Source organism: Sinohyriopsis cumingii, chromosome 8 (assembly GCF_028554795.1).
Source record: "Sinohyriopsis cumingii isolate HCF-2022 chromosome 8, ASM2855479v2, whole genome shotgun sequence".
Classification (NCBI taxonomy): domain Eukaryota; kingdom Metazoa; phylum Mollusca; class Bivalvia; order Unionida; family Unionidae; genus Sinohyriopsis; species Sinohyriopsis cumingii.
In genome coordinates, this window is record NC_142968.1 from 37362253 (window position 1) to 37384740 (window position 22488).

At 35.6% G+C, this 22488-nt stretch overlaps 1 pseudogene; it reads left to right on the forward strand.

Annotated features, from left to right (window-relative positions):
* The first annotated feature begins 4046 nt into the window (after positions 1-4046).
* LOC149793304 (cathepsin L-like) lies at positions 4047-20464 on the forward strand (annotated as a pseudogene).
* The last annotated feature ends 2024 nt before the right edge of the window (positions 20465-22488 follow it).

Below are 22488 nucleotides of genomic sequence, written 5' to 3' on the forward strand. Positions count from 1 at the left end.
AGGGTACCGTAGCCACGTAAGACAGTCCACATCAAGGGCTATCAGTGCCATGCAAGACAGTCCACTTTAAGTGGTATGTTACCCATGTAAGGCAGTCCACATCAAGGGGTATCTTTCCCATATAATGTTGTCCACTTCAAGGGTATGAGCTCAATCTCTTTCAGATTATACCACTAAATATGAAAATTCAAGTCAACTGTAGAATACGTGTTATCAAGTTATATAACCTGTTTCGAGAGATGTGGTTCATTTCTAAATGTGAATAGTTTGTAAAGAGGTTATCAATAATGATTCCCCAGTCTGGTACTGTACTTTGGCCATCAGCAATGACACTATTGATACTTACGTTAAAAAGCCCCTGCAAACCAAGTAAATTACATATTAAATACTTTTTCTTAAAAACAACTTTCTTGTTTAATAAAAACTTCGAAAAAGTAATTTCAAGGTTTTGCGACCACATCTAAGAAGTGAAAAGTCCTTGCAAAGTTTTGCGACCCATTACTTGGAAGTGAAAAGTCATCTCAAATGTTTTGCGAGCCAGTCTAGAAATTGAAAAGCTAATCCAAAGTTCTGCGATCCAGTTTATGACTAAAAATAAATCGTGAAGCAGGGAATAAATATTAGTGCAAGTAAGATATAAATTAAAGAAACAGTTTACTTTAATGAGAGACATCTAAATGACTACAGTCACTTAAATTGCACAATATATTGTCACGTCCAAGTTTTTGTTGCAACTATATTCTAAACACTAAGAAAAATATATACGTTATTCCCAGATATCTGTATCAAAGGTTCCGTACATAAAAGAACAATGTGTAAACATATTTACGATCATGTACATCATTAATGAAAGGGTATTACATTGACACATATTGAAGAGCTAATCTGTGCTACCCTTATAAAGAAACCGGACGTGCTGATACACACACGATGAAATTCTCTCTGGCAAAAAGTTGAAGAGAAAACTGTCATGCCTGGGTTCGGCCACTTTTTGATAGAAGAGAGTGATTTTCGGAATTTAAAGTATTACGGGGGCAAATTTGATTAGCTTTGTTTACATTAAAGTCATCAAATAAATTGTTCATTAATAAATGTAAATTTCCCTTGTACACACTCACAGTCATCAAGAGCCCCAAAACTGAAGGTGCTTAGTTTTCGTTTTGCTTCGTTCTTGCCCATGTTCTGGTTTCGACTTCCATGACATGGCAACGAAGGTCGCAGTTTGATAAGTTAGCACGTAGGTAAATGTCCTAATATACCGATGATATCATATGCTAGGGAATCAACATTTAGTCTTTACCTTTACCCTGGTTCTTGATAAGCAAAGTCTCCGGTCCGTATGTACTAAAAAAAACCCACAAAAAACAAACAAACAAATAAAAACACACGACATGGGTCCAATTTACGTTCTTAAAGACGTTTTAGTGCATGCATTCAGATCAAACTGCATTTCAGTGACATAGTTAATCAAGGCTTGCGAGAGAAGTAAAGAAAAAGAGCTGTAACATGCAGTCAGTCGTCATAAATGTAATACGTAACATTGCATTTCGGTTGAATCATTTGCTTAGAAAATAAAAAATCTATACTGTTCAGCTACAGTTTGCAAAATTACAAGGAAAGCTCCTGTACTTTAAGAACAGTAAGAACAAAATATCCGGTAAAACCAATACACCAATAAAGAATCCCACAAGCTGAATTCAGATATATCATGTATAAATATTAAAGCACACATCTTTCGATCGAAAACGAAGCTATAGATTCCAGAACGACTGCTGCTTGTATGTATGCTTGTTCCTTGCTTTGAAAGTTTGTGTGTATGTTCCGTCGCTCCTTTCATACTTTGCATCGACATTTCTTCCATCAATCCTGTCATCCTCTACATTTCTTTTCACTGTTAATTGGCCTTTTCTGTTTAGCATTTTTGTTATGTTCCGTTATTCCGTGCTTTAGTAACGAGTTATATCCAACATGACAAATATAATGGTAAAATGATTTGGGTGGCAGGGGACAGTTTCGTAAATTGGGCCCTGGCAAATTTCTTAAATTAAGGCTATGGTCGGACTTTTTGAGCAGGTATTGTGAAATAATTAATGATATGGATATATTGATGAATTTGGTTTTTCCGGCTTGTGTTGTTTTTGAAACTGATGTGAGGCATGTACACCTCATGTAGTCACTGCACTGTATGTAGCCAGTAAAATACCAAATAGTCGCTTAAAAGCATAGCTAGCCACTTATAGCAGAAGGCACGCTGATTCAAGGCAAGTAAAATATCTCAAAACCTGCCTCAACAACTATTATGAATTGCATCAAGCTATTAAGTACACAATGTTTTTCAAAATTATCACCCATGACAATGGCGTGTGTTTGCACTGTGAGCATCGAGTGTTCTCAAAAATGGCGTTCAGACATGAACAATGCATGTATAAATTTGGGGATGGGGTCATCAACTTTTTATTCTATGAATTTCCACTGACTTGTCAGGTCAAGTGAATGATATTCTTATGTTTGGCTTTATTATACCTATCCAAAACTATGGAGCTTTTATGACCTCACTCATGTGTTTGATTTTTTTAATGAAATGTTATATTAGGCAGATGTATGCAACATTAAATGTGTGCATAAAAAACTGTCCCTTGCACTCTTGGCAAAATTTACCTTAAAGTTGCTACACAAGGTGATATATTTCGAAAGTGGGAAAACGTAGCTTCATTTGTACAATTGATTATCAGCAATAGCATTACATAACACGGGACTCTTCACATGACCAGCGCAAAGCATGTAACTGACAGCAGGCTGTTCCAGTTTGAATATCTTCAGTTTTTTACTGCAATTCACGAGGTTTTTCCTGGTAATGACAGAAAAGGCCGAGAGTACTCCAACTAGATGTCACATCTATTGTAGGTAACGTGACGGTCATGTGCACAGTTGTATTTAAACATATTTGAGAGATAGACACGGTCTGTTTACTGGTCGTCTATACTGGAATTACCTACCTGACAAGGTGAGCACATACACATTTAATAATCAAAAACTTAAATGTGATAGAATCGAATTTTGTTCAGTAAGTGTTCATGCGTGTTTCTCACGATCCTTTTGGAAGGATTCCTTTGAGCTTTTTTTTTCAGTACGTTTACCATAATGAATAGGGTTTATAATATTAATATTTTAATTCTTACACTAAAATGACATAATATTTCTTCAGAAGTTATTCCTATCAAACCACAGCCTTGGCGAATTGATAAAATACTGTTTCATTGTATCAAAGCATCATTTTTCCTTAGGCAAAGGCTATTGGATTGATGGACTTCATATAACTTAAAACTTTATAACTTTACATTTTCAGAGACATTTTTTATTATTGAAGACATTAGAAAACTGTGTTAGGAGAAGCATAATATTTTACACCTGCAATAATAGTGAAAAACCACATCTCATTGTGAATATTTACCTACAGTGCCATATTTGACCTTTACCGCTCTATTTTGTCATGTTTGATATTCTTCATCTAGAAAAAAATAATAGGTTTTATGCATTTTCAGAGAAATTATATACATGTATCGTAAATTTTCGATACACCGGACGTGACTGAAATCCAAACATTTTAACCGTTAATAGAATTGACCATTATGAAGAATTTTATTAGGGCTACAGCCTCAATAGCTACAAAATACATAGCAAGTCTGCGTAAGAAACTGGTTACTGTGGAGATTGCTTACAAAATATGTATCTAGTCCGTAGAGGAAGCCGTGTTACTAAGGAGATTGTTTACACAATATGTAGATAGTCCGTAGAGGAAGCCGCTTTAGATTGTTTACAGAATATATAGCACTTCCGTAGAGGAAGCGGGGTTACAGTAGACACTGTTTACAAGAGTTCAAATGTATATTGCTAAAGATCTTTTATTTCATGTAGATTTATATGTAAAGCACTTTTTCAAGACAGCATCTGCTGCAACGAAGATTGGCGCCGTAAGCTTTGACTTAATCAGTACAATATTTGACAGTTACAAGCAGTGTTTAATAAACTTCATGAAATTTCCACAGATGCTTCATGTGTTTGTATTGGCGGGTCTCATTGTTCCGAGTGTTGCTGGACCAATCAACCTTGAGCTTAGCAGTGAATGGGAACTCTTCAAGTCTACGTACAACAAGAACTATGCCCAAGAAGAAGAGCTTCAGAGGTAGGATAAGAGTGAATTTGGATTTTTATCACATCTTGGAATTCTAGCTTCCTTATTTTGTTGGGTTTTTTTTGTCAAAACAATTAACAAGTCTCAGTGGTGCTTATGTAGAAAATGAGATCATGATTTTAGTTTAAAGCACCATGTTTAATCCAAGTAGACGTCTGAAGTGAATAATTATAAGAGTAAAGATTGTGATTTTTTCAAATATTCAATTTAAGCCATCAACCAGAAGTATAAACTTTGAGATTTTGTCTCATAATTGCTTTCAAACTAATTATGAAACATACTACTTGTGCTCAGAAAGGAAAATAACACTTAGATGTTCATAAGAACAAGAGCAACCAAGGTCGTAGAGAGCGATCAAGGGCCCTGGGGTAAGAAACCCTCTCCTAGTTCTTGTTCAAGCAAAATTTTTCTTTTATAAAATTTAAAAGTTGTTCGGCCCGGGCCACCTTACGGGCCAGGGCACCGGGGATTTATCCCCAGTTGCCCCCCCCCCCCTTGTCGGGCCAGAGAGCAACGGCTAGTCAAAGGAAAAGACAATACAAGCTCGGTTTCAAGATCACATATGTTCTCAGACATATTGTCTGTAACTGAGGCAAAAGTACGAATATCCTATCAAGATAATGCATATTTTAAAAAATGCATTATATATAATTTACAGTGAATGTTACTAAAGGTGGCCAAATGTGATGAATACTTACAAAAAGTTTAAATTTGAGCGTATTTGGTGTTTCTCGGCACAGCAACACTCAATGATTAAATTTTTTAATGTGCTTTCTCCAAGGGCTCACTGTTGTAGCCTCTCAGCAACAGAGAGGGTGAACAGCCTCAAACTGACTCACCCTCGAATTGCAAAAATAAGCCTTCCTGAAAATCGCAGAAAAAGGATCGCTGCAGTGACTGAGGGTGACGAGACAGCGCCCTAGTTGCTGCTACTATCCAAAAATTTTATCAAGACCTATACGATAACGTAATCGTGGGTCATGTAAGTTTATTGCTATAAATCCATGCTGGGTTGACTGAGCCTGACTAAATATATTTCTGAACTTAATTATGTCCATATCTCCGCTGCAGCAGGTCTGATGAATATTTCGTAACGTGTGCGTATGAACACCATTAAATACAGCTAAAATATTGCAGTTATCTCTGATCACTTTTGGTATATGTGTATATCGCTGGGTAACATAAATTACATCTGTGTTATTATGTCTACCGCGTGAAAATATTCTAGCAGGATTTGATTGGTTATCCAGCATTACATCGTCGTATACAACTAAATTATTAATAAATCCATCAATATCATCTACAGATGGCGCTTCATTAATATCAGTAATAAATTGAATAACATCATCACCGTTTTCATCCATCAGCTTTGAGTTTTCATTAAAGTCTTTATGTACATCGTAGCATCCCTGATCATCTACAGACGGAGCTACTAAATACAACGTGTCCCATTTGATCCATCATCAAATTAAGCAGCAGTTGCGTTTTACCATTCCAGATGGACCTATTATGATCATTCGGACAGAATCTGGTAGCGCTGGATGATGCCTGACTGGCTCTTGCTTTCGTGTTGCCGAAAAATCAGTTACATCCATGTTGTAGCAATATAATAAATAATATGGATTTATATTGTGTAAAATGCAGGACGCGTACCCCCACAAGTGGACTAACAACTATTACAACACAAAATAACAGATCAGCAGTTATAGGTAAGTGTGAACAATGTGGTATAAAGAAATTTAAATTTATTTCTAATCGAAACAGTATTTTAAAAAAGGGAGGTGGTATTGCCGCGCAGTTAACAAGTTACCAGGAACACCATGTGCTAAGTACTCAAAAGAAAAACACTTCCAGGATATAATTGCTTTGGTCCTGGTACCAGGCTTGATATCAGACTTGATAACCAAGATCAGCCAAGGCCTGGTGATTATCCAGTAAATGCTATTGATAAAGCGTGTCACGCTCATATAAAAGTAAAGATCTTCAGCAGCGACATATCGAAGATGTAAACTTAATTAATGCCCTAAATTCCATAAAAAATAAATCTTTCAAAGAATCATTAGCTAATTGGTTAGTAAGATCTGCAATGAAGGGTAAACTAGCATTAGGAGCTGGTAATTAATCAACCGATTATTATTATAATGGAGTAGATTTATTATAGTCCAAGGGGATATTGGAAGGGTAGGGCAGCCATTAGTCAACTCGCCGACACAGCAAATGTTACACGTGTTGCTGCTTATAAATGGTTCGCACGATAGGCAATATGGAAAATTAACTACCACGACCTAAAATTATTCAGTACGCACATTTTGATGTTAGCGTACCTAATGAAATTTATCAGGCTGATATTTTGTTTTTACCACATGATACTATTAAAATTAGAGGACGTGGTGTAACATACAAATAAGCGTTAACTGTCGTTGATGTTGCAAGTAGATATAAAGAAGCAGAGCCACTATCAACAAAGATAGCAACTGAAGTAGTTTCTGCATTTAAACGAATTTATCGACGTGGTGGTCTACGATGGCAACAACTGCTACAAGTTGATCCTGGCAAAGAATTTCAGGGCGCATTATCATCGTTGATGAAGCAACATAACGTCAAAAAACAGACAAGGACATACTGCAGTTCAACGCGTTCAGGCAATCGTTGAACGATTTAATCGAACACTTGCTGAGCGGTTATTTGGATATTAGTAGGCGAAGGAAATAATTCAAGACAAAAGATCTCGCGAGTGGGGTGCAAGATTACCAAGTGTGATAGCTGCATTAAATAATGAAATTACTCAAACAACTGCTACGAAACCCATCAGTGCAATTACAAAAATACATATACCCGTACAACGACATGATTTTTCAAAACGACCACTGCTGGGTAATGTTACTGTAAGATATTTATATGAACCCGGTGAACTTGAAGGTGGTAAAAAAAAGCAACTGATCCTGTCTGGAGTATTACGACACATAAAATTTCCAGCGTGGCAAGATCCACGGGTAGACACGCAATCGACAGATTAGATCCAACTGCTCCTCAACGTGGATTTACACACGAACAATTACAAGTAATTCATGTAGACACACAATTACCATCGCGATTACTTAACTAGCACCCCTACGTCGATTACATTAAAGACAGGTCAGCATCACATTTTCGCGTGTACGACGAAGACTACTATCTTTTCTATCTACGGTAAATTGTCTTGGATCATTATTTGAATATCGCCACAACATTACTGTATTAGAGCTCGGACAATGAGTATTATGATGTTGTCTCAACATCATGATAAATTCAACATCTAGATCAAAATCGCGTTGGTTTTATTTTGTCACATTGTTTATAACCAGCTAATTGTTTTCTTACTATATCACTGTCACCTCGACATTTATCGAGGACATCATCAATGGTTTCTGTAGTGTCTATGACATTTCTCCGCAGCTGAGATATGTTTATGACTCGAGACACTAAGAGATAAACTAAGTTTGACCATTCGACACGATCATCGACAATCCAAACTCGAGTTCTGATACTCTGATGATGGTTAATACTTGTGATGAGTGAATTGTCATCATGTACCCCAGTGTCCATGTAGTCTTATCCACGCTCAGCGCATCCTCAACAACACTGACATCAGCTGCGACAACATCATATAATACGAGATTCTGTTTCTCAGTCTGTCCTGGTATTTCAACGTCGATATTCTGTCGTCGTGTATGAGCTGGATTATAACACAATGGTACACGTAGACTTGAAAACTTTGCTTTATGCAACTGAAATAACCGCTGTTGAAGTGTATCACGAACTATCTTTATACTTGCCACTATTAAATCATTTGGTCTCGACATTTACAGAAACTCTTTCATAGAAGTTTCTGAAATTATTTTACGCATTATTTCACATTGAATTTTATTCGGTTGTAGTCTGATTAATTTCATAAACTCCCTTAATTCTGGATCAAGAGATCTATTATCATCAGTTATCTCATGATAATCCACACAATTATTTAGCCATTCGTGTGGAGATGGCCCAACAAACGGCGGTGGTTGACCATGATCGCCGCACATGATCACAGCTGTATTTTTCAATAACAGCCAATCGAGAAACATTTTTAATGTATCTTTAGATAATATGCATACTTCATTCCAAATGATGATCTTTGAAATATATTTCTCTCCCATTCGATCAGGAGTCCATGTGTCTCCCTTCTATCGAAAAAAGCTATGATAAGTAATGATTGCACTCCTCGTTGTTTCATTTCTCTTGCGAGTCTGTGTGTAGGTGTTAAAACAACCATATCATCCGAACTCTGCCGAAATATTTCGATCTATCGAGATGTTTTACCGGAACCCTCCGCTCCGTTTAGATAGAACGTGTTGTATCTGGAGACTGGATCATACACAGACACTGCAGATGATAATTCTGATATCTGATTATTTTTATAATAAATATCTTTGATTTCAGCATATGCGGATTCAGAATAATTATATAACATTTCTTGTTTTATTCTCCATTCACCCCACAATGCATCAGTGGTTGTAAATTGTGTCAGTAATTCTGAATATTTTCTTTCGATATAAAACGAATTCGTTGCAACTCTGACTGCAGTGGTAGGGAATTTATTTATCATCGATAACAAATTTATAGAAACATAAGCGAGCATTAGGATTTAAAATGAGTTAACTGAGGTGACTCACCATCAATATTACCAACAATTGTACCTAATCGTGTTCCGTTAGACAAGTAAGAGTTTTCTCGACTTACAAATATATCTCTCTTTTGTTGCATCGGCGATTATAAAATCATATTCAACATCATCCATGATTAGTCGTGCATAACGTCGTGTACGACCATACGCCCCACCTTGAGTAAATTTATCGAGTATTCTTCTACCGAGATCTTTTGCGGTTTTGTTTTCATCATCAGAACTCTGCTGTGGTGGTAACCAAACTTCGGACTGAGGACGGTATGATATAATTGCTTCACTTACAATCAACGATATCAACATCGCTGCATCGAGCATATATCGTAATAAAACTATTGGTGCCCAACATTTTGATGAAGCGTGCCTACCAAACCAAACATAACAGATCGGATGAAGACATTTAGCATACTCGAATGACTCGATACGGACGAATCTAGTTAGATTAAAATCGGGTAATGGTCCATTTATTGATACTCTTGTCATCTCGTGTGGTGGATATACAAATCTTTTAAAATATCCAGAACATTCTCCGTAACCAAGAAAACTTCCAGGATAACACGCGACGATATCAACCGAGATAATTTCGTTGCGGTCATACTTAGTATTCCACAATCCACCGTGTCCGTATTCACTTCAACTTAATTTCACGTCTTCGAGAAATTCAAATCGTGTTGGCTTCCACGAATTTCTCTCTCTTGCAAAGTGAGCAGCAACTGACGGAACGGTGAAACAATTATTTAGTAAATGTTCAGTATTCTCTGTTGAAACGTTCTGCGCAAGATTTTTCATTTCTTCATAAAGAGATTCTTTACGCTATATTTCGCCGTTAGGTCGTACAAATTGATCATATTTTTCATCATATGAACTCTTAAATAGGCATACTGATAAAGGATCGTTTTTACTTGTTTCGTGAATAAAATCAAACATATTTCCTCAGAGTCTGGGTAAAATCTTACGGTTCGATCTCGTGGAAATATTGTTACTGCGCTAGTCCACGCGTATGCATTATGATCAATAATTTCAATTGGAGCTCCCTTCGACTTGTTCTTTGATTCGTATAAAGTCTCTTCAGTTACGATATTATTATTGGAAATTTTAATTTACTTCCTAACTCGGCGACATCATTTATTGTAGCTCCCGTATCCTTAACTATTTCAGCCATTTTGTTTATTTTTTCACGTCGTAGATCCGTTAACCCATTTCCACGCATCGCGTTTGTAAAATATTGGATTATTCGTTCGGCTACACAATTTAGCCTTGACAAAGTCAGCGATGACTATTCATTGGCGCAAGATCATTAATGTTGGGGTTATCGTTTAGCTGATAAATTCCATAAATAACCGCGGTTATAGGATACGCTCGAGCGTAATATGGTCTGTCAATACCAGTCAACATTCCTGGTTTAGAACTTTTACTTAGGACAGCGGTTTTTCCATTAGCAAGGACAGGTCACGTTTGTCACGGATAATCCACTCACCGGAATCTGTTTCTGCTAGCACAATAAACTGTATTCTGAAAAAGTATCTTTGATCGTTGAGATAATTAATAATCTTTTCCGCCCGCTCATCGTTCATTGTAACATCGACGACTTCTTCGACACCTTTGTCGATGACTTTGTCATTGCGTATAATTTTGAATATCAACCATACGTGAGATGCCCCATCGTCGCGAAATTCCTTTTTAGCATTCCGAATATTATTAATCAGATTATTGTTCGGATCAGCCAAAGCTCGCCTCCGCAAGTCAGGGGTTCTTCTGTCAAGATCGAATCTGGATTCAGGAAACGAAGTTTTCCAGGGCTCAATTGTAGATAATCTCTCAAACTCTTCCATATTATATTTTAAGCAAATAGTTAAACAAAAAGTATTATATATACAATGACTCAAACAAAGAACCAATGCAAGTGGTTGATGATAGGGTCTCCAACTCCTTGTAACAAATCTTGTGTAAATGAATTCTGCGGACAACATTTGCAAAGTGTAAGAAGAGGGAGTCTTGGTCCAAAACCGAGTTTACGGTGTGGTGTTGGAGTTAGAGGGAAAACACAGTTGTGTGTGCATTGTGATGGTAAAAGATATAGAGAACTAAAACGATATTGTGATAATAAAAAATAACGTTGACTCTGTCAAGGACAACGTCAAAGACTCTGATAAAGTTATAAGAAACCCTGAAGATTATATAGCTATATTTGCGTAGACAAATTATAATTTAGACAAATAATATTATATATAAACAGAGCAAAAAGAATTTGTCAGACATCCTATCATCAAGAATTATGAAGCATCTCGTGATAGTGTAATCAGAAACTGTCGACTAAAAAAAAAGCAGTCGGTTTTGTTACTAATGCCGGTTATCTCATGTTCGGTGCCGAAGTGGGGAAGAAATGTCTCTCTCATAAATTTATATACGAATGTTTCTTTGGGGTAATCAAAGATGGGCTTGTGATTGACCATATTGACGGGCAAAAACTCAATAACTCTGGATAACTTACAAGCTATTACACAGAGCGAAAATTGCTCATTGAGAAATACTGGAAAATGTAAAACTATTGCAAGGAGGGCAGTTAAATCCATAAATCTACTACTGGTGAATAAACAACATTTCAATTTATGAATGCATCTGCCAAGTATTTTGATATATGCATGCCTTCAGTACAAAAGTCGCGAAAAAATATACAAATCGGCATTTGTACAGAAGTACAAACAGAAGATTTAATTTTGTTATGTTCCAATAGTGTCAGATACAGACAACATCCTTGATAAAATCAAGGGGAACAATTCTGCCGCGGATATGTAACGTGGTTGATAGAGTTATCATTGTCCTTGATATAGTCAAGAAGATAGATTTCAGAATACTTGTGAATAAACATTTTATTTTGTGGTTCTGGAGTGTAGCCCAAGAGAAGTTCTCCGAAGTGTCTCTCCGAGTCTCTGGGGTATATTCCTAAAAATCACAGCTAATGGTTGGAAAAACGACGGATTTGATAAACCACCTACTAATATAATGTTAATTTGACAAACACGGAAGTAAATAACAACGGTCTTAAGAGAGCGGTTTAATCAGCCTGTGTTACAACAACGGAATTATATTTCAAGGAAGTACAAACAATAGTGTCTACTTCAAGCGCTGATACTGTTTCCCTTATTTTATAACATTATTTCTCCCTCTTGATTTTATCAAGGATTATCTCGTTTGTTACTAAGTAATTATTTTTGTCATTGTAGCAGTCGCTATCGTACAATTTAAATGTCTACATGATAATTGACAGAAAATATTTCACTTACCTCTACCAGCTTCAGTCCAGACTGACCAAGAAGTCGCGATTCTTCGTCTTTTATAGCCTGAAGTGACTAATTATAAAAGTAAGAGATTATGGATTTTTCGAAACCTAGAATCGCAGCACCCAAACAGACGCATGCATTTTACAATTTTGTCTCATTCTTGCGTTCAAACTAATTTTCAAGCACACTACATGTGCTTTGAAATGAAAATATCACTTAAGTCTTCTTTGGAGTAACAGCTAGTGACAATGAAAAGAGAACACAAGCTCGTTCTAAACTTTATATATGTTCTTAGAAATACTGTCTGCAGCTGTGAAGGAAAATTTGAAAACTTTTACTGCCAAAAATACAAATAAACCATCATGATACTGTATATTTCCTCAACATTTATTAAATATAATTTGCACTGAATATGACGAAAGTCGGTCAGATACGTTGCACAGGTAACAAGTTGGACTGACGGGATTTTGTTGCCGTTGTAGCCTGTCTGGGAGGATCCAATGATTTGAAGCGAAACGCACACATCTGGTCCATCATTCAGCCACCGCGACTTAAGAATACATTAACTACAATGTTAAATAGTTGTAATGTAAACACATAACAACGACAGATATCTAAAGTTCTTAAGCTAAATTGCAAGATTATTTCGTGATGGATCCATTCCTGATTTGAGAAAACTAATTAGGAATTCAAAATATTTCAGGATAGTTCTCAATATTAAAATCTGCATTCTGTTTCAGACGCATCATTTGGGACAGAAACCTGAAGCACGTGCAGCAGCACATGATTGAAGCGGATCGTGGCGTGCACACTTTCTGGCTCGGAATGAACGAATACGCGGATATGGTATTTTCACACTTTGTTCGTAAATAAACAAAATCTATAAAATTAAAAGCATTGATTTAATGCAATCAGTTTCAAATGTTTAATTTCCTTATAGATTGCGAATTTGTGTAAACTTATCAATCTTAACGTACCGTTTCTTGTATGAAAATTAAAAACATATTTCATCAGTCAGTCCTGGTAGTTCTTTCAACATCGATCTTCATCCTCTGTATGTTACACACATACCACCAGCTATCTCTGCCACCTTCTTTTATCCCTTCATCCTCTGCACGTTACAAACATACCACCAGCTATCTCTGCCACCTTCTTTTATCCCTTCATCCTCTGCATGTTACAAACATACCACCAGCTATCTCTGCCACCTTATTTTATCCCTTCATCCTCTGTATGTTACAGGATAATTAGCCTGAGAGATTCGATAGCTATCTCTGTCACCTTCTTTTATCCCTTCATCCTTTCTATGTTACAAACATACCACCAGCTATCTCTGTCACCTTCTTTTATCCCTTCATCCTCATATTACTGTTGTTTGTTGCTATGTTGGGAATACTCATGTTGCATATAATTTTGCTGGAGATGTGAAGAATTGTTATTGGAGTTAACGTTCACGTATCCTTCATTGTATTTTCTTTCTTTCTGATATGTATTCTTCTTCTTCTTCTTCTTCTTCTAATGATAATAATAATAATAATAATAATAATAATAATAATAATAATAATAATAATAATAATAATAATATTATTATTATTATTATTATTATTATTAAGTCATCTGCGGAGTTTGTTAGAGCAATGAATGGATACAGAGTGAATGCAACCGAGACGTTTCAGTGCGGAAAGTTCATGACCCCAAGTCACGTTAAGTTATCTGACCTTCCAACTGCAGTTGATTGGAGGAACGAGGGATACGTCACTTGGATTAAAAACCAGGTAAATACATATCACTGTGCTATCCACCGGTCGCTGGATATCACAACTGTTTCTCATTCTTCACTAATGACGTGAAAGTTTAAGCGTGCTGTAAAATAAGCACAATTTTAGGACAATTAAATCCGACGAATGTATGCTTTGTATCACAAATTAGCCTGAGAGATTCGATAGCTGCAGCATTTGCGTTCCATATTTAATGGATTATGAGCTTTTATTATTGATTTTCCTTGTATTCCATTTCATGAACAGGGCGGGTAAGGCCAAGCCATTGACCCAAGGAATGACATATTTGTTCAAAATATTTTATAACACATGACCTAATGGCAATGTGCAAAGAATTGTTTATGAATAAAACTGAAAATATACCACTTTTTGTAACAATGAATTTCACTATTGATTGAGACGTTTCGAATAGTAACGTTTGTTAACCTTCAACGACACGATGCAAGTCATTGATGCAGATCACAAGTAAACACCGTTTCAACTCAAACTGTGGTTCCCACAGAGCTTTACGATACTGAAATACCTCTCTGAATATCAGCACTTCCTGACGCTAACATAATGTGTATATAAATGCGTAATTTTTCTGCTATGATGTTTAACGGAATTTCTTTAAAGTTGATTATGTATTGTCTTACTTGTTTATATTTTTCGGGCTAATCAACAAAGTAAAACGTGTCATCGCATATTAATATTTACATACTATTTTAATGTTAGTGTTAGCAGTGAAAACATCTTTTCTTGGTTAGCAGTTTGAACGTCTTGAATGGTTAGCAGTAAAAACATGTTTAATGGTAATTTGTAAAGGTAATTGTTGTCCCATGCAGGGCAAATGCGGGTCATGCTGGGCTTTCTCAACAACTGGGTCTCTGGAAGGGCAGCACTTCAAGAAAACGGAAAACTTGTATCTCTTTTTGAACAAAACCTCGTGGACTGAAAGGAAGGTAAGAATTGACAATACTCCAAGTTTTGCAAAAGACTGAACATACGAAAATATTTCCAAAGTTCAAAATTTCAAAACTTGTTTCCGTAGCAAAGTAAATGATGTGAAATCAAGCGTCAACTTCTGTATCTGACATGTTCTTGTAGTAATTTCTAATCCTACGTAAATATATCCCATAGTTCATTGCTCTGCTCTAAATTCCCACTGTCACCTTGTCGTGGAATACGTCGCGTATAAACGATGACATTGGACACCACATAAACAATATGGGGGAACAGTAGCGCACTGCTGGCGACACCTTTGCAAAATAGTCCATAAGATTCAGTCTAATTTACTGTCATTGTAATGTATCAATTCGGATTGGGCAACACGTTCTCCAACTTACGAACAGCTCGTTCCGTACATAAACGCACTTAGGATCATATGCACGCGCGCGTGGGTGTGGTACATATGTGTGTGTGGCGTGTGTATGTGTGTGGGAGAGAGAGAGAGGAACACTAAGATCCATAATAATGATAATAATATCAGTACTCATTTCATACATGTAAAGACAATCGTCTGGTTTCCTAGATTAATTAAGGAACAACTTTAAACACTTGATACGTTAGATTATAATTTAATTGTGACAAACATTGAAGTATTGGGACAATAGTCACAACCAGTTTAGTGATTAAAAATTAGTAATAAAATTCTCTGTTGATCTACAGTACGGTTACTCTATAAAAATAATGAGATGCATACTGATGATAGATATACAGCTTGGTAAATAAGCCATTATTCAGAGAAATACAATTATTTATAATTGTTTAATGGTTCCTTTCATGATATATATATATATATATATATATATATATATATATATATATATATATATATATATATATATATATATACATGTATGTATATGTATGCGTGCGTGTGTGTGTGTGTGCAAAACGATCCAGTCACTATGTTAATAAAGATAGTATTTAAACTCATAAAATATTACTTATAGTGCATGTAATAATTGGAAAGATCTACAAAAATAACAACTCTATATGTAATCTTTCATGTTCTCGTTTTACAAGACATCATGTTTAAAGATAAACGTAGAGGAGTGAAGTTAATAATGGGTGAGAATGGGGTTTTTGCAAAGGAAATAAAGATTGTGTCTTTTATAAATGGCGACGAATTGCTCCGTTTAGTTACATACCAACACTCCGTGAAACAACTGAGGAAGCGATAATGTAATAATCGTACATGATGCTCCGAATGACAGTGGATTGTCAGAACAACTATATTAATTGAGCCATTTATGCGGAGTTTCACTAAATATTCTTCTCGAAATATATTGTACGTGATGCCTTTCTTTATGTTTTCCTTTGTTTCTAAATTTTGTCTGTGTGAATTTATTTCATATATCTCCATCACGTAGTTTCGACTTACTTATCCCAATCTTTGACGAACAAAATTGAAAAAACGTGTTCTTTCCATACTATAAGCTATCACTTTTGAATATTTATTCTCGGTACCCTTTTATCGCTAGGTAATGATGGATGCCAGGGAGGTCTCATATACCAGGCTTTCGACTACATTATTCAAAATAAGGGTATTGACACGGAAGAGTCTTATCCGTACAAGGCAAAGGTATTCTCTCTCACATATACACACAAACAAAAGAATACAGCTTACAAGAAATTCTCCTCAATATAGTTTGCACGTTTTTAAATCATTTAAAAGTTTACGTTTCGAGCATAATGCATTCACATTACCATTCTTCCAACGATTTTTCTAGTGTAAGAAAAAGCCCAGCTGCAACTGAAAATAATTCTCCAAAACAATGGTTATATCGTCTTCTAAAACGTAAACAGATGGTCACGTGATCAGTTCTGGAAGCTCGTAAAAATTAGGTACTTGTTAAAGATCACGTCCACCCAGTGTGGCCCTGACGAAAACCAATCATTTTACTCTAAGAAATAAGAAAAATAAAAAATTGTTTACATCTTAAACACAGCCCCATCATGACCTCGACAACAACCAATCATTTTTAAAAAAATGTAGAACTTGTTTACCTGGTTGCTCTAAGTTTGAATCGCGGTCAGGATTTAGATCAACAGTTGGTGTTTATAAACTAACATTCAAGGTCAAATTATTTTCTGAAAAGAGTATAATCTCTAGCGAATAAATTTACATTACAATATCATGTAATGAAAAATAAAAAATGTAAAACTGATAAACAATTAAATTGAAATAAATATATATTAAATCAGATATAACTCAATCAAATAGACATAACAGACCAATAGCCTTTATCTTATCACGACACGAACAGTGTGGGTGAGTAAGATGTCCCGCATGTAGCTGGTGACACCTTCGCAAAATAGTCCATTAAATTAAACACAATTCATTGTCATTGAAATGAAGTCGTTGAGATTGAGCGCACAAGTTATCCAACCCTTTCATATCAATGTACGGTACACAGATAACAATATCTGCATCGTTAATACAAGAAATCCATTGATATGCATCAGAAGAAAATCAAGAAAATTGTCTGGTTTCCTTTTTGAAATATTGAACAGCTTTGGACATTTTACAGCGCAGATGATACGTTAGTTCAGATTAACCTTAAAGTGACAGGTAAATCATCGCAGGTAATTAACCTTGAAGTGGTAGGTAAATCATCGCAGGTAATGATAATAATAATGAGGACTTTGTATAGCGCCTAATCTTTAGAAGCTCTAAGCGCTTTACAACATTAGACAACACCTTGCGATAATTAAAAAAAAACATAAAAAAAGTAATAAAGAAACCCCATAATAATATGATTACAAAAACAAACACCATGAAATTAGAAAACATTAAAAACATACTGAGAATATTTAAGGTAGGAAACATTATTAGGTCTTTAAGTTTGTTCTTGCAGTCGAAATAAGTGAGTTCTGAGAGCACTCTTGAATGGGATCACTGTGTCTTTGTGTCTAAGTTCAGTGGGCAATTCATGCCATGTTGCTGGGCCCTGGTATGCAAAAGAACGCTGTCCATATGACTTTGTTTTCATTGTGGGAATAATGAATATACAATTGTCAGAAGAGGAGCGTAAGTATCTTGCTGGTGTGTACACATGGATGAGATCGGATAGGTATGTTGGACTAGAGTCCGACAAAGAAAAGGAAGCACACAGAACAAATTTTGTTTGATTCTGGATCGAATGGATAGCCAGTTTAGGGTATAGAGGAGCGGGGATGTGTGCTCTGGTCGTGGTACTCTAAGTATGATCCGAGCAGCTGTGTTTTTAACTTTTTTTGAAGTTTCTGAAGTAGATATTGAGATGAACCAGACAGAATTAAGTTACAATAGTCCAGTCTTGAAAGTACTAATGAAAATACAAGTGTTTTAGTGGCATCAACTAAAAGATATTTGCGAATGGAGCTGATGCGTCTCAGCTCAAAATATGCAGTCTTGCAAATGTTCATGACATGTTGGTGCAACGTGAGAGTACTATCCAGAGTGACACCTAGGTTTCGCACTGATTGTGTGAATTTAATGTTGGTATTACTATAGTGACTAAAGGTTAGAAACGGGATCTTGTGTTGATTTACATAACGGCTACATTCTAATAAGTAATGCCGTTTTAGGTGACTATCCAAAATGACATAATACTCATTGATATATGGTTAGTAAATAGATACAACTTTAGAGCGAAAGCATGTTCTCTCTCCATATGTATAAATGGAGAACAGTTTATTGCATAGTTTAATGACACCGTTAAAATTTCAAAATTTGCAATGCACTTTGTAATTGGAAAGGAAGTCAACAATAATGGTAACTCATAATGTAGATCTTCTTGTTTGTGTTTTACACGACGTGGGAGGTTGACAGAGGTATAGATTGGCGAAGGTAACAATGCATGAGAGTTAGAGATGCATTGCAAAATGAATTACTAAATTTTATATAGGGCAAATAAATATGCTGTGAAGCTAACAATCTACTCATGGTGTTCCGAAAAATGGTGAATTGTCAGTATTGCCCAGCTTTGGCTAAGATAACTCATGCACTATCGAAGTGCTTAGAAAACAATTGACTAAATGGAAAGAATAATAATTGTTTTCTTTCGTTGTTTTATGCAGAATGGAGCATGCAAGTTCAAAAAGGTTAATATCGGAGCCACTGAAGTGAGCTGTCTGGATATTGAACATGGAAGCGAAACCGACCTTCAGAAAATCGTATCAACGGTTGGACCCATCTCGGTTGGCCTAGACGCCAGTCACATGTCCTTCCAACTATAGAAAACTGGAGTGTACACTGAAAGTTCCTGCATCTCAGTGAATCTTGTCCTCGGAGTTCTAGCTATTGAATACGGTTCTGAAGGTAGCCAGGACTACCGGCTGGTTAAAAACAGGTAAGAATAAGGCATTTTGTTTGCTTGCTTTATTAGTGAGAACTATACTTTTTGGATGCTAAAATAAATCACTAATCTTTCAAACTAAACATTCAGACAGCAATTTTGGATTCCTGATCCAAGCACAAGAAATTTCTTAATCAAATAAGTTTCTTTGTTTGCGTTCATGCCAATAGAATGTTAGCAAACACGAAGACGACTGAGTGGAGGAGAGAGCCCTGTTTGGAATAAAAAGCATCATTAAATACGACACTGCGGGATAATACAAACACATCCAAATGAGATTTGCTAAGGAACAACTAATTTTCGTTTTGATTGTTTACTAGCCACTACATATGGAGATGAAGAACTAGAAGCATTTCACCTTATTCGAAAGAATTTTTTTTATCTAGTATTTACTAACATAATTATAGTGCTTACGTCAGCTTTTAAAATCAATGTAGTTTCGACCCGACGAAAAGAGACATGATCAAATAGACTGTCGATATTTGGATTAACCTTTCTACGTACATAATTATTTTTGTACCATGCTTGAATTGAATTCCAATCCAACTTACATACGTTCTTGAGGTGCGACAGTCGTACAAAAACTAACGTATCAGCAATACTGTGATCGTAGATTTCATTCGTCTCGAAAGCTTCGAACTTTACTCAACCGGAACGACCTTGGCAATCATGGAACTGTCACCGATTTGTTTCTTGTAATGAGTAAATATCGCTGTCGCACTCGTGTTAGAATATTTATCTTATCCACAAACAACCTAACATAGATACAAAATCTCTGGCACCCACTTAAGTAAAAGTTTCTGCTTTAAATATCCATGAGAGAAAGAATCAGAAGTTGAGATATGTAGTTTTAGTAAATGATGGAGAAATGTTTGTTGATTTACTTGAACCAAATTGATTTACCAAGGTTTAATATAGCAAAACAGAGAACCATAGAGAGTGGTTAATTCCAGCTCACGGCACTTCGAAATGTATGACTTAATTGCCGGTAACCTTTAAGGCTCATTCAATTTTGTAGCACTGTTTTAATGACCTGGGACATTTTAAAAACTATTTCATATAATTATTTTTTTTCTTTTCTGACTTACAGCTGGGGCATGAGCTGGGGTATGCAGGGATACATCATGATGGCTAGAAATAAGGCCAACATGTGTGGTATTGCTACTCAAGCCAGCTTTCCCACTGTATAGGATTCTTAAGTCACCGAATACAAAACATCTCAGTGCGATGTTGTATGAAGTGCCAAGACATAAACTGTAAAGCCTGACTTTCTCTAGGGATTTATTGTTATTCTCTGTGATACCTACTTGTTTATTTATAGATCCGACACTGTGATATTTTCTTTTCATTGACAATAAAACACCACTTCATCTTTAACTGGTTGAATCATCTGTCTCCAAGTACTATATTAACTATTCCGTCAGTGGTACTTGCCGAAATCCTTTCAGAAGATGAAATTTGGTGGCATACTGTTACGTGTCTAGGCTCTTACAAAAAGTAACAGGAAAAAAGTGAACCCAGCAAGCTTTGTAAAATTTAACAAATAATTTATTTACCTAGACTATCAAGTGAAAAATGAGACAAAAGAATTTACGGTTTTACGCATCAAATCGCAAAATAATCTAAGAATTAAAAATTAGAAGTCCTAGTAATAAAAAGTCCTGAATGAAACTAAGTTCGAATCCCGATGAAATCCAAAATTGAAGACAATGACGTATGTTGTAACCTGCAAAGTGTTGTTGTGTCAAGTTTATTTTTTCGTTTAATCACAGAAAATATTATTCCAGTTTTGAATTCCGTATAACTTCCAATAAATGTTTTTATCCCTGTATTTTGCAGGAGCACTTATGTATTTCAAGGGAAAAGAATCATTTGAAATTAAATAAAATAAACTCTCAACTCAAAAACTGAAATTCAATAAAATAAACTTTCAACTCAAACTGGTCACAACATATGTTTGGAGCCCGCCTGACTACCCGTTATCATAACATAAGCTATAAGACTGACTACAACGCAAAACATTCCAGGATGGTGGTCAAGAGTTCATCCTTACAGAAGGAATGGAAGTTTATTACATGATAATTACCACGTAATCCAGGTAAGGCCTTGACTTAACTTAATAATTCTTACTCTGAGAAAGAAGTTAATTTTTTTTGAAAAGTTGTTTTCCAAAACTATCACTGGTTCTGAATCAAGTTCAGAAACTAGATACAACGTTTCTATCATTAGGTGTTTATCAATACCAGTCAGGTCAAACAGAACTGAACTGAATTTCTGGACAAAGTCAAATCCAGTAAATAAAGTTACATTACAATAGCATGTAATGGAATAAAAATATATACAACTAACAACAAGCAATTAAATTAAATCAAATATACATAATACTTCCCCCATATACGAAAAAAAACTTTATATAATAAAGCTTTCTGTTTAACATAGTTCAATCACACATGTGGCTTATAAAAAATATCATAAGAAGAAATCTTGTGAATGATACCAAATGAACATGAAATAATATTTCTATACACGGGAAAGTGCATCTGCTATTAAATTGTCTATTCCCTTGATGCACCTGATGTCAATATTATATTCCTGTAACAAACAAAACTCAACCTTAATAATCTCTGACTTTTATTTTTCATCTTGCCGATGCAAGTAAGGCGGTTGTGATAACTAAATATGATAAATGGAGAAGGAGCTGAGCTAACGTAAACTTCAAAGTGCTGTAATGCCAATATCAAAAACAAACATTCCTTATCGATTGTGGAATAATTTCTCTGGTGCATTTTTAATTTCTTAGAAAAATAGCACGCTGGATGATCAACACCATTTTTATCTTCCTGAATTAAAACTGCTCTAACCACAACATTACTTGCCTCAACAGACAGTTTAAATGAGTTACTAAAATTTGGAGCTTAAGTATGTCCTTTAACTTATTAAAAGCCTCCTGACATTTTTCAGTCCAATGATACTTGGTTTTCTTACTCAAAATATTTGTCAGGGGTTCAGCAATTATGGAATAATTTAAACAAACTTTCCGATAGTATCCAGCCATACCTAACAATCGCATGATATGAGTTGATCTTTTACTGATAGGCACGGGGAAATCAGAGATAGAATTGACCTTAGCATCTATAGGTTTAACTTGTCCATGTCCTACGATATATCCCAGAAATGCTACACAAGCATGGCAATGCTCACTTTTGGTTAAATT